Source organism: Choloepus didactylus, chromosome 9, assembly GCF_015220235.1.
Source record: "Choloepus didactylus isolate mChoDid1 chromosome 9, mChoDid1.pri, whole genome shotgun sequence".
Taxonomy (NCBI): domain Eukaryota; kingdom Metazoa; phylum Chordata; class Mammalia; order Pilosa; family Megalonychidae; genus Choloepus; species Choloepus didactylus.
In genome coordinates, this window is record NC_051315.1 from 1,230,458 (window position 1) to 1,244,202 (window position 13,745).

At 47.6% G+C, this 13,745-nt stretch overlaps 1 long non-coding RNA gene across 1 annotated transcript; it reads left to right on the forward strand.

Annotated features, from left to right (window-relative positions):
- The first annotated feature begins 1,238 nt into the window (after positions 1–1,238).
- LOC119544856 lies at positions 1,239–13,328 on the forward strand. Its single transcript, XR_005218941.1, has 3 exons — positions 1,239–1,331; positions 1,920–1,990; positions 12,813–13,328. It is a non-coding gene; the product is annotated as an uncharacterized LOC119544856 (long non-coding RNA).
- The last annotated feature ends 417 nt before the right edge of the window (positions 13,329–13,745 follow it).

A 13,745-nucleotide genomic window follows, 5' to 3' on the forward strand; every position in this document is an offset into this window, starting at 1 on the left:
ATTGCTGGTTCCCAAATTATTTAAGTGTCTTAAGAGCAGGACCCAGGAGCTCAGCCTCAAAAGTTGGATAATGGTGGGTTTTATACTTAAACTTAATAATTGGCATAGTGGAATGAATGATAACAAGTTTCAGTTTTCCTCTCATATATTATTTTTTGAAATCTTTGACCCCTCCTATTGCTCCTATGAAATAAACAAAAACAACCAAACAAATCTGGGGGGTAATACCCATAATAATAACAAAACTCAGGTGTAGTGTGTCTTGCCTTTTTCTCTTTGTTGAGGAATCATAATACAATTAATAGGTCTTTTTTGCTATTTAGTCATTTTAATTTGACCAATATGATCAAGATTTTGCAGTATCCCATAAAGACTAGCATTTCTTCTTCATTTTTTTGTTCACTTTTCTCTTGAACAAGTTTAAGAATCTTTGTGCTAATGTGATTTTTAAGGTCAGGTTTTAAAGATGTATGATTTGACATATTTAGTTTCTGGGTTAGCAGACTGCATTTCTCAATTCAAGCCTTCAACTTTGATATGTCTTGACACTTGCCTGCCTCCTTCCCACCCCCCACCCCCACCCCAGTGCTGGTCTTTGAGGGTTTGTGTGCACTGGAGTGAACACACCGTGCTTTCCCCTTATACCCAACCCCTCCCCAGCTGCTTGGTGGCCTCCATCCCCTTTTGGAGCCCAGTCTCTCTGAGCTGGGCAGGCCGTTCTGGTCAGCCCCATAGCCCTCCATCCCTTCCTTGCTGAGAGCATCTGTGCTTTAATTTCTGATGCCCAGAGGAGATGGGCCCCTTGTGGCCCTTGGTGGGTGGGGACAGTTCACCCTCTGGGCTGTGGTCATGGCCTTCCCCTTCCTGGTGACTTTGGTTTAGGAATGAGCATGTGAGTCTATTCAGGTCCATCATCTGGAAGGGACATGTGCTGATGCCCTCCGGAGGCCATGCTGCTCACCTTTCCAAGGGAACATGGGGGTGGCTCTGCTGTCTTTCCCTTGGGAGGACCCCATGGGGATGGACTAGGAGGGTCAGGGCAAAGGGCAGAGCCCACAGGTAGTCTGTGGGGTGAAATGTTCGGGGCACATGATGACATTACTGAGCTGCTAAACTTCCCAACACTGGAGCAACCCCAGCTAGAGAGCAGGGCCATGTGACCAGGACATTCTCCCTGTTGTTAAGCTGGTTACTTGGGTTTTCTGTTACAGCTGAAAGCATTTTGGCTGACAGAGGGGGTTGTGACTGAATGGAGTACTTTCCACAGCCTCTTCCTTGGAAAATTTCCCTGTGTGCTGGGCTCAGTGGAGAATGCAAGCTACGGAATCAGGGTAAGTGGTGTTCTTAGCCCTGGGGGGGCCCCTTCTCCACTGGGGGATACCCTCTTAAGAGAGATGAGAGGGGGCATTGGGCTGATGGTATAAGAACAGTAGGGCCTGCTGCAAAAACAAATTGAAAAGGAAAAAAGACAAAGTCAGCATATTGCACTGAAATCAGTGTCTCTGGGGAGCTGGGCCTGGGCACTGGTATTTGTTTAATGCTCCCATGTGATTCTAAGGCAGAGCCAGGGTGGGTCCCCTGGCTGCTGGGACCAGCTCTGTGTCATGCTGACTGTGTGGTTCCCAAGGCCCAGCTCAGCCTCAGGGGGATGAGGCCATTGCTGTGTAATGCCAAGGACCATGTAGGGTGGTCAGGGAATTTCCCTTTCTTCCTTTGTCCTTTTTTAAACTGGTCCTTATTCATAAATCCAAAAAGGAAGGCTTGGGCCCTACACGCGAAACCTGGGAGTCATCCCAGGGGGGCCTGTGGAGCTCTGAGGTTGGTTTTTGAGACTTTTTAATGATGGTCCAGTACTCATATTTTGATTGACTGGAAAAATGATTTCCTGTTTTCCCTTCTCTACAATCGTGTGCTGGCAGTCATGTATCACCCACAGAGAAAACCACAAGGTGAACCCACAGCAAAGCTGGCCACTCCTTAGAGCTTGCAGGTATGGAAACAACAGCCCTGTGTATTTTCCAGGTCTCAGCCTGGTGAGGGTGTGAGGGGAGGTGATGCAGCAAAGGGGACCCCCAATGTGATGCCCTGAACCCAGGTCTCCAAGGCTTTTTGCTTCCAAACAACCATCCAGGTCTCCCCACAAACTACCCTCACTGCAGCTGTCAGTCCCCAGAGTCACTCTATGGCTGTCAACATTCATGTGGCATTTCAGCCACAGGCCCCTGTGTGGGTGCTAAAGCAGGGTTTGTGGCCATCCCGGGCTCAGCTACTTACTAGCTGTGTGACCGCAGCAAGTTACTTCACACCTCTGAGCCTTGGTTGCTTCATCTGTTTTTTTAAACATTTTTTATTGTGAAATATAACATATATACAGAAAAGTGATAACTTTCAAAGTATGATTGAACAAGTAGTTATAGAACAAATTTGAAAAAAGTTTATGGATTATAGTTCTACCATTTCAGTTATTTCCTTCTAGCTGGTCTCCTACCCTAGATACTAAAAACAAAGTTAATATAAAGATTCAGTAGTTATAATCCTTTGTTAAATCCTGTATTGTGTGTTGCTACCCCTTCATGTTTGCTCACTGTCTTAATCTTCAGGGATTTCTGGGCAGGGACCCCCCTAACTTGTCTGGGTGTGGACATTATGGTGAAGGGGCTGCATCTGGTTGATGTTCTTGAAGAGACTGTAGCCTCTGGGTTCCGGGACGTATCTGGCAGACCCTGAGATTACTTGTGTTGAGATCCACAGGCTTCCTTGAAGACAGATGGTTCTGGATCACACCCCGTTGGGGGTGGGGGGTGGGGTGGGGGTGGGGTTATGGCAGAGTGAAAAAGTGCCACAGTGCCTCACCCCTTGTATCCACTCTGTGCTGTGTGACTTTGCAGCTTCTCCCATCAGGAGGTGAGTGCTCCTTCCCTTCCCCTTGAATCTTGGCTGGCTTGGAGTCCTGCTTTGGACAATAAATGGAAGTGGAGGGAGGGGGGGCTCAAGGTCTTGCTTTCTCCCTCTTTCTCTCTCTCTTTCTCTCTCTCTCCCTCTTTCTGAACCCCATCTAGCTGCCCTGTGAAGTGGTCCTACCCATCCTGCTGGAGGATGGAGACCAGTTGACCTGATTTGAGCAGTCCCAGATGAGGCCACCTGTCAGTCTGCCAGGGTTGCTGTGACAAATCCCACACAAGGTGTTGGCTGTAACCACAGGGATCTAATGTCTCATGGCCTTGGAGGCTGGAAGTCCAAAATCAACTCACCAGGCTGTGCTTTCTCCCAGGGTCTGTGGTGTTCTGGTGTTGTCTTGGGGTTCCTTGGTTTGCATCTCTGCCTCCTTCACATGGTGATTAGTCTCTGGCTTCTTCTGACTTCTGGCTCCCACTGGTTTCTCCTGACTGCACCTTAATCTCCTTTGCTTATAGGGACCCCAGTTATGTGGGTTCAGGCCCACCCTGATTCAGATTGGCTTCATGTAAGTGGGATCTTTGAAGAACCTAGTCACAAATGAGTCCCCACCTTAAGTAGTAACATCTTCAGAGGTGCTATTGATGATTGAGTTTACACCCACAGAAATGGATGAAGCCTTGTGCATGTCTTTTGTGGGGGATGTGCTTCACTCCCAGCACCAACCCAGACTGATCAGGCCCCAGTTGACCCAGCAGCAAATGCATGAGAAGGACCGTGTAGCAAACCTATCTCAAACTGCCAACATGCACAATTGTGAGATAAGTGGCTGAGTTTAAGTCACTAAGTTTTAGGATGTTTCTTACTAGGCCAAAGCTGACATAGCATCTTTCACCCCTTAGGCCCTGGTTTAGGACTGAGACACAGGTGCTGCCACTTATGGAACAAAACCCATCCCCATCCCCAGACTCTCTCCTCACAGGTTCCCAATTCCCTCTCAGTCTCGCCTTCTTTAGTAAATGAAAGTCCATGAGACAATTCTTTCTTCTGGGTGCCAGGCAGCTTTTGCCATTGTCCCTAGAACATGAAAGAAACCTGGGGCCACCTGCCCAGGAAGGAGCTCATGGGTCAGAATGCACAGAGGGGACCCCATCTTGGGAAGAAGAGGCAGCACCTGCTCCCATTCTTTCCAGCTGCAAAGCCAGGAAAACAACATCACTTCTCCACAGCAGGGTGGGGACTGCACCTGCCAGTGCACAGGAAGTGAGGATGGGATAATGGCTGTGGGGAGCTCAGCACAGTGCTGGGCACAGTCACTCCTCAGTGGTGGCAGGAGGGGCTGTGGCTATCACTGGTGCTCTGTCCACTCTGTCCACACTCTGTCCACACTCCACCTGGGGCCCACCCTGTGTTCAGCTGCAGGGACAAGCAGGATTGTTTCCCAGCTGCCTGGCAATAAGTGAGCTGGGAACAGGGGCTGCTGCTCCCCCCAGGTGAAGGGGGGCCCCACATTCTCCAGGTGCAGGGCAGCTGCTTTCCCAGTACCTGCATAAGTGACCAGCACTTGTGCTCAAAGGGTTTATCCCTCCATGCAAAGCTGCTCTCCTGCTTGTCCTATCAAATGGGAGAGTAATGGAGTGGGGGTGGGCCTTGCTGCACCCCAGCCAAGCCCTCTCCAGAGGACATCCTGGGATGATGGGTGACCTCAGCCCCCACTGACCCTTCTGCTCTTGAGGTCTGATCTGCACCAGGTGACTCACCTGAGCCCGTGGGACAACTGTGACCCCAGGGCCTCCCTTGTTCTTGGTGCCCTGGGCATTTGGAAGGATCTGGAGTGAGAGGAACAGGAAGGAAAAATGGAAAAGAAGTGGAGCTGCCTCTTGGGATGGCTGTGGGTGCCCCAGTAGGGTCACTCCTCTTCTCTTGTCCTAGGAATGTGGTGTGTGTTTGTATGTCCGTGTGTGAATAGGTGTATGTGGTGTATATGTGTGTCAGGTAATGTGTGTGTGCATGTGTATGTAGGGTGTGTGTGGTGTGTGTGTGGGTGCATGTGTATTGGGTGTGTGTGTAAGGTGTGGATGTGCAGTGTGGGTTGGGGTCTTTAGGGGGTGTGCATTCCTGGGGCTGGCCTTGCAATCTTCCAAGGAAGCTGCTCATGCTTCACAGGGCTGTTCATTTTCCAGTTGTCTGATGTCCCCTGCAGAGCAGCCTGTTTGGCTTCTCCTTCTTGGGGATTTGGTGGCACAATGATGTATTTCATGCTTCTGCCCAAGGGGCCTCATGGCTGTCCCATGCTTTGGCACGTGGATGCATTGTTCTTGCCAAGCGAATCAGCCAGTGTTAGAACGTCAGCATCTTTGAACAGACTTGACAATGAGAATCTCAAAGTCAAGCTCCCACTTGAGGACTCACAGACCACCATCTGCGCCCTGGTGGGTCCCTACTTGCCTGGAATCAACCTCCTGGCCTTGATCTCATCCATAAAATGAGGTGAGAGGACTGGAGGATCACAGGCAGCCTCCCGGCTCTGACCCTGAGATTGCAAAGTCAAGGTGAATCTTGCTGCATGAGGGATCCAAGCATCTTTCCTCCAGTCTCTTCCTGCCTTTGCTGAAGCCCCTTAGAGCATCCTCTAGAAGAGTCAGAACCTGACTGGGGGAAACCTGTCAGCCAGGAGAAACACCTTCCTGCTCATTTTTCAGACCATTCAGTGTTAAGGTACAAACAAGCTGGAATTTATATCCACAGCACTGGCTGCTGTCTGGCACTCGCTTGGATTTTGAGATATAAATTACATTTGTGAGTGGGTCTCTTGCCCAGGAGTCACATGCTATTTGTTGTTTGAGAGGAATCAGATGTGGGAGATGGAGGGAGACTGGCTAGGTGCAGTTTATTTCCCCCTGTTCTTTATCCACTCTCATGAGGTGCAGTCCCTTTGAAAATGGACAGTGGCCCATGCACATGAGGGCCAAGCCTGGTGACTTACCCTTGGCCTTGCCATCACCCCAGCATGGGCTGTGTCCATCTGGGTCCTCCTCTGGATGTTTCTCTGTCTGTTGCCCTCTCTTCTCACCTGCACAGGAGCAGCAGGGCTGGGGTGGGGGTGAGGGGGGAGGATGGTGCTGGGGCCCCCTCTAGCTCTGCAGCCTGGGGAGTGAGATGGCCCTTCCCTCCTCTCAGTCCTGCCTCCTGGGATGAATCAGATTTCACAGGACGCCCATGGGGCAGCCTGGCCTCTCCATCCTCCCTGCTGGAGCTGAGCCTGGAGGGGACCCTGGCTGGGACCCGACTTGCTTTCCTGTTTCTGTTCCCCACACCAACTCCTGCTGCCATGGGTGCGTGCCCCTCACTGGGCCTCTCGGCTGCAACCTTGGGGACCTCCTGCTTCATTCTGGCTATGTCCACACTCCTCCCTCTATGCTCCATGTGGGGAGAAAAGGATCAGCACCTGAGAGGCACTGTCCAAGTCCTGTCCACTGGAAATAAGCCTTGGGGCTGAAGCTTGATTAACCACAATTCAGTGCATGTGCACCAGGCTGGGCGGATGGTCCTGGAGTGTCATGAATGGAACCCAAATGCAGGACCCCAGCCTCCCTGATGCTGGGATTGTGAAGATGCTTCTCTGCACCCCCCACCCCTGGGGATGGCACAGCCCCTTCCCTTTTAGGAAACCTCTCCTCTTCCAGCCCCACATAGCCCCGAGTTTTTTTTTTTAATCCAGTGCATTCTGTGTGAAACATTTACATAATTTCACAGGGATGGAGCCCTTTCCCCAGTGAAGCTGGACATGGCACAGGTGCCTCCACTCTGACCCAGGGAGGGACTTCTTGGGGCCAGCTACTTCTCCTACTTCTCCTGGGACTTCACTGTGAAAGAAAGTTGGAGAAAGCAGAGGTCCATGGAGGAAGGAGAAGGATTTCATGGGGCTTTTAAAAGTTTTGTAATTAATCATTTCACAAAAGTCATCTGTGATTGTTCCCATTGGCACAGCAGCATGAGGGAAAATTTTCACTTTGTGAGAGAGAAAGAGAGAAAAAGGGAGGGAGAGAGGGAGAGAGAAGGAATAAAGTGGGGAGAGGAGAGGGAGAAGGAGAGGAAGAAAGAGACAGAAACAGAAAGAGGAAAGAACAGAAGAGACCTCTCTTTCTCCCTGTAACCCTGCAGCCCCTGCCTCCTTTCTCTGCCCCTTTTCAACACAACCCCTAGAGGAGCAGGTGGCTTTCTGCATTTGCTGTCTCCAGGTACCCGCCCCCCCACACACACACCCTTCTTCCTCCCTCCCTCCCTCTCTGTCTCTCTCTCTCTCTCTCTCTCTCTCTCCCTCTCTCTCAAACTGTCTCCAAACAGGCCTCTGCCCTGTCATTCCCGCATAGCTGCCTTTGTCAAGGTCACCAGTGCCCCCATGTAATTTATCATCCAAAGCCCTAGACTGGGAAACCTGTGGGACTGAAGAGGTGGTATTATAGCACAGGACAAGGTGAGTGCTGGGGCTGGGGCTGTCCCAGCACAGCAGCCCAAGCTCAGGACACTGACATGCAGGTGCTCTCCCTGTGGATGGCTCCTTCCAGCTCCAGGATGGCCCTGGGCTGCTTTCCTCCCTGTCTTCAGCTCCCACCTGTGCCAGTTCCCCAACTTCTCCATCACTTCAAACAGAAACTCAATATCTTAATATGGGAACCACCTGATGTCTTTTCTCCCCTGCATTTATTTATTAAAGAAACCATCTCTTTGAACTGTGGAGCTGTAGAAACTCTGGATGTTGCTGATCACATCCTTGTGGTGTTCATTTAATGTGCTTCTCTGTCCCTTTTATTTTCTGTAAATGTACTTGAACCTAGAGAATTAATTTGATCCAGGTTTAATGTTTTTGGCAGAATTGTTAGGAAGTGTTGAGAACTTCATTCAGGGGCAAATAACATTTAGTTGCCTGTCTTTTGCGTTGTTGGCAGCCACATATGGTTGTTGATTAGATCCATTTATTCAACAGAGATTGCAAAATAGTGATATCCTAATTCTATCAGTCCTTCATTTATTAGTTGGGATACTTCTATAAAGGGAACTTTACCTTCCTCTACTATTTGTACACCATAGTTATGATTCATACAGAAAAGGCAGAATAAATTCTTGGATCTTTTCCTTTGCTAGTTTTTGGAATAAAATTTTTGTGCTTTAGAACCCTCTCAAAGTAACCAATGAGATTTTTTGGATAATATTTATGAATTCTTGGGATTACACTTATTTAGTGTGATTCAAACCATTCTTGTGGGAATTCTTCCAGTTGTCTCCTAACCAGTTGCTCAGGGTCTGCCTTGCTCCCTGCAGGGTGATCCTTTAAAAATGTAAATCAGTCCCTTGCTCAGGATCCTCCAGCTACTCTCAGCTCACTCAGGGTAACACCCCCAATCCAGGCCATTTCCTGTGATCTGCACCCCCCTCCCTCCCTTCCAGCCATGTGTGCCTGGGATGTCCCCTACTCCACTGTGTCCTGGGTCCTTCCACCAGCTGTTCCCTTTAGAACTTTCCTTCTGGAACTTTCTCCTTGGGTTGCACAGATTGCTAACACATTCTCTAGGTCTCGGTTCAGATGAAACCTTTTCAATGAGGTTTTCTCTGACTTCTCTACTTAAAATTAAAAACTCTCCCTATCACTTATGCCCCAAATACCCATCTCCTGATTGATTTTACTCGTAGCTGTTATCACCCTCTGAGATTATTTGCTTATTGTACTTTTCCCAAGAATAGGAGTTCCAAGAGGGTGGAATTTTGGTCTCCCAGGTTCCCTAGTCCAAGTGCTTAGAATTCAAACCAATAAATACTTATAAAATGGATGCATGAGTGAGGGCTGCCTGCTTCCTGTCTGCTGGAAGCAGGTTTGGCAGAAATTTGACTGAGGTGGGTCTGGCTAAGTGGTACCAAAGCCCCATAGGGACCCCTCAATCAAGTGAAGGGGTTGGTCATAGTAATAAAATATAAGAATGATACTGAAATTAATAATAAATATAATGGCAAACAGTGGCATGCCAAACACTATCCTATGCACTTTAAATCCTTACAACTCCATGAAGCAAGCATATTTCCATTTCTACTTTTCAAGTGAAGAAACTATGGCTTATAGGGATTAAGCCCATTGCCAGAGATCCCAGCTCACACGTGGTGGAGCTGAGTTTTGGTGCCCGGGGCTCTGGCGATATGGAGCAAGCTTGTGAGTGGGGTCTTGCTCTGTTTCTTCAGCTACCCAGGCCTCTCCACCATCACTCAGGGTGTGGACTGGCAAACATACCCTGTAACGCTGGGTCCCGCTACTGCTTGGCTCAGGTCCAGAGGGGGCTGAGCCTCTGTACTGGGGGTTTTCTGGACAACAGCTCCCTTCTCTTTCCCTCCTTCTTGTTTGTTCATTTACATCTTCAGCCTAGTGCCCATCTGTGCCTTCTACTTTTTAAAAATTAGATTAAACTTTTTCTTATTCATGAATATTAACATTTCATATTTAAAGTGGATAATAATATAGTAAAGATGCTAATGGACAGCACTTACTGAGGGCTAACCATGTGTCAGTTCACTTCCTATGGATTCCTGACCATATGCAAGGCATGAATATCCTCTTTTCACATATGAAGACACTGAGGCACAGAGAAGTTACAAGCTGACTTGTCCAAGTTCACAAAATGGTAATCGCAGAATGAGGATTAAAATGTAGATTTGTCTCATTGAACCCAAACTCTTAAGGACTTGTTATGCTATCATTCAACCCATTGTCTGTTTTTTTGTGCATATTTTCCCAATATATTTTTTGCTATTTATTTTTCTTTTTTAATACATCTTTTATTGTAAAATCAAACATATATACAGAACAGTGACAACTTTCAAAGCATGATTCAACAAGTAATAAGCAAACCTCCAAGCACGCCATGGTCACAGTTCCACAATTTCAGTCACCCCCTCAGTGTGACATATGAATACATACAGGAGGATGATAATTTTCAAAGTACAACCCAACAAATGGTTATATAGGTAATCTCAAAGAATGCTCTGGGTTCCAGTTCCAAAGTTTCAGCCATTTACCTATTGTGAAACACAAGATACATATGAAAATGTGATAACTTAAAAAGCACAATTCAGTGAGTAGCCATAGAGCAAATTTCCCAGCATGTCGTGGGCTCCAGTTCCACCACCTCAGCCACCTCCCTCCGGCCACCCCAGCACCCCAGTGCTCTCTCACTTCTAAGAGAAAGGAGTTAGTTGTAAGTGTTTAAATATTCAAAACTACCAGTACTATTTGTAATTTTTCATTGCTTTGGCCTCTGGATATTATTTCCTCATCATAAGATCAATTTTCTTTTTAATTTCTTATTTGTTCACTTTTTACAATGACCTTTTTAATCTGTCTGGAATCTTTTTGGTGTGTGGCATGAAGATAAATCTGTCCTGCCCCTACAACAGTCTCGGTGTAGAAATTGTGTTATTAGGTAGTTAATTGAGTCAATGTAGTTTGATAAACTGGGTAATTTGGCATCAAGGATGGGGTTTTCTCAGTTATCCCACAGACTGGTGTGGCATTTAGCAATTTAGTGCAACTCATGTGTACACAGCATCAGTGGAGCCTGCCCCACCCAGGGCTGCAGGGACAGATGACAAACTCACGGTGTCCCAGCAGCTTGTGGTCTGGGGCTCGGACCTGGTTGGGGGCACCACTGGGTGTGTGATTTGAAGAACACATTGCACAGGCATTGCCTTGTGGGACTCGGGGGACACTCAAGGCTAGACCAGTGTCCACTGGCACCAGATCCTTTCCTAAATTACCAGCAATTAGCTAAACTCTGGATTTCAGGGCTGGGCCTGTAGGATTAGACCATGGACCTCTCTGGAAGATGGACCCTCATGCAGTTCCTGGTCCCGAGACCTCATTGGGAGAGATTTTCCTTTCATTTTTTTTAAAATTTAGGTGCAACTAACATACAGTAAACTGTACAATTTTCATGCTTTGCTTTGGAGAATTTTGATTATCCCATGGACCCATGTAACCAGCACTTAAAACATAATATACAATATTTTCACCTCTAAGGGTTTCACTGTGCTGCTTTCCAGTCACCCTCCCAGCCACCATGTTCTCATTTCTGCCCCTGCTAATTAGCTTTGACTATTTTAGAAGTTAATACAAATGCAATCAAAACATGCATACTCTTTTGTGTCTGACTTCTTAAAGTTTTAAGATTCATCCATTCCTCTTTGTTGATGGATGTATCACATTTGTTTATCCATTCACCTGCTGTGTCCAGGTTTGTTTTTTTTTTTTTTTTTTTTTTTTTGAGTATTATGAATAAAGCTGCTCTGAAAATACAAGTAGAAATCTTTTTGTGGACATGTTTTTATTTCTTTAGCATAAATACCTGTGTGTGGAAATCCTGAGTTATAGGGTAGGTGGATGTTGAACTTCATAGAAACTGGAAGGCTGTGCCATTTCCGCTTCTACTAGTGGAGACTGGAGCTTTTTGACTGTAGCAACACTAGTGAGTGTGAAACAGTGTCCCAAGTGGAGAGCAGCTCTGTCTTACCTCTGCTTTGAATGCACACAGCATGGCACCTCATCATGTGCAAGTGCCTTTCACACTATCCTCCTGGATGCACACAGCTTTCCTGTTAGGTAGGCAGAAGGATGTCCTAGGATATTTATTTTACAGATGACAAGCACAATGTCACAGAGATGTGGTGCCATGCCCAGAGTCAGCAAGATGACACATGGTGGTGCCAGCATTCCCACAGCTCTCTGATACCCCATGCTGCATCTCAACAATGGGGCCTGACAGTGTCAGGACTGAGGAGTGACAGGGGAGACCCTTTGAAGGTTGTGAGAAATGTGCTGATGCCTGTGTCAAAGCAACAGTCTCAAGCGCATGGATAGCCTTTCCAGATTTGCCAGACACCATGTGTCAAGGGATCAAGACAAACTTACAAAAACTGAATCCAAAACCAAGGAAGGGGAGGCAGGAGACAGCAAAAATTACCAAACCTGAGCAGAGAGAAATGGCATTGGGAAGGCTTTGTCAGAATAATTTAATGGAAATACAAATTTCTTTAATGAGACAGACTAAAACATTGGAATGATGCTTAGGGACATTTTATGAGTTTTATTAAGTTTTATGCATTAATAAATATTAGCAGGCAAGAAGAGTCACTGTCATAACTTTTGTCTCCCATTGTTATTTATATGTAACAAAAATATCCGTTAATATTATTTGGACTCTTTGTTAGTTTTAAGTTTTCCAGAAATGATTTGTTTCCCCAGAGTAGCTAGGACTTCCTATCTCACCCTGAATTCTGGGCCTGGAGCTCATTGCCATCTGGACTCTGAAGGTGACCTTACATGTCTTTATTTAGTGACACTGAGCTTCTGAGGACATCCTCTCTTTTCCCTGCCCACAGAAGCAGCTGGGGAAGGCCTGGTGCATTGAATTGAGACCACAGGACACATGAGCACATATTGTGGAAAGCTATAGGGTGTTGGACTATTAGTTCCTTGGGGAGAAGAAGTTGCCCTACACATCAGTTATTTCCATCACCCATGTAGCAGATGAGGAAGCTCAGCCCTGGAAAGGGGGAGTAATTTGCTTAAGTCAAGTGGGTCATGGGCTCAGGTGGGAGGAGAACCTGGTCTCCTTGAGCTTTTGCTGCTGCCAGTGGTGATGGCTGTGGAGCAATGTCTCGCCTCTAGAAGGAAAGGACAGGAGGAGAGGAATGACTCAGAAAATAAAAGCTCCAATTTACTGAGCACTAACTATGCATCAGTGCTCTGCTAGTGCTTTACACACACACACAGTCTCAGAGAGCTTAGTTCCCCAAGGTCAAAGAGCAAGTGAATGTGGACCCAGGCCAGTGTCCTTCCTCTGGTTTAGATGGTCTGACTTCTCCTTGTTATCCAGGTGCTGAGATGACCTGGGCTCTTCTCCAGCCTCCGGATTCCAGGATCCATGACAGCTGACATCATGAGGACCACATCCCTTTGCCACTGCTGGCGGCTCAGACTGCCCTCAGATGTTGCCCCCACCTTCTCTGGTCTTCACTGTGGCTCTGAAGGGGATGCTGCACATGAAGCACTCTCATCCCAGGGGTGGCAGTGTTCTGTCATGCCCATAGACCATCAGCAGCTTCCTCTGGCCTCATCCACAGCTCTGTTTTATAGGGGTCAAAGGAGCAGGTGATGTGTTTAATCACACATTCTGTGTAAGAAAGAGGACTACTCTGTGCTGAACTTGGGACCTGGGAAATACACAGTCACCCCAGACACAGAGTAGTCCTTCGGCCTGGCCAGCTGCTTCCAAAGAGAAAACCCTTAGCCCCTCATGCAGCCCTTGCAGCTGTCTCAAGTCCCTTCCAGCTCCCAGCCACAGGGAACAAATCAAAATGAACTTGAACCAGACTTTTCCTCAACTTGTATTAATACCTAAATTTCTGGAGATAAAAATAGGGGGTCAACAAGGACTCAGAGGCTGGAGCAAGAATCTGGTGAGCGTTTCACTTTGGGTTGGGAAGAGAAAGAAGCCTTCTGTCCTTGAGATGCAGGGATTTGATTGCTCATGGTGGGCCAGCAAGGAGTAGGATGGGGATGGTGCCCCATTTTGAAGACCCTCAACTTCCTCCTCATTGTCCCTGGAGCCCCAATCCCTGACATGAATTTCCTCCTTCTCTCCTATGATGTGCCTCACCTGTGGTGCCATCTCTTGCTGAGGGTCACAAGGTGCTCCCATGGTCATCCTTCCACTCCTTGCAGAGGGGCCAATGCTCAGAAGCAGGAAGTGACTTCCTCTGGGGACACAGGGGGGTGGGGAGACTGACTGAAGCCAGGTCCTCAGACT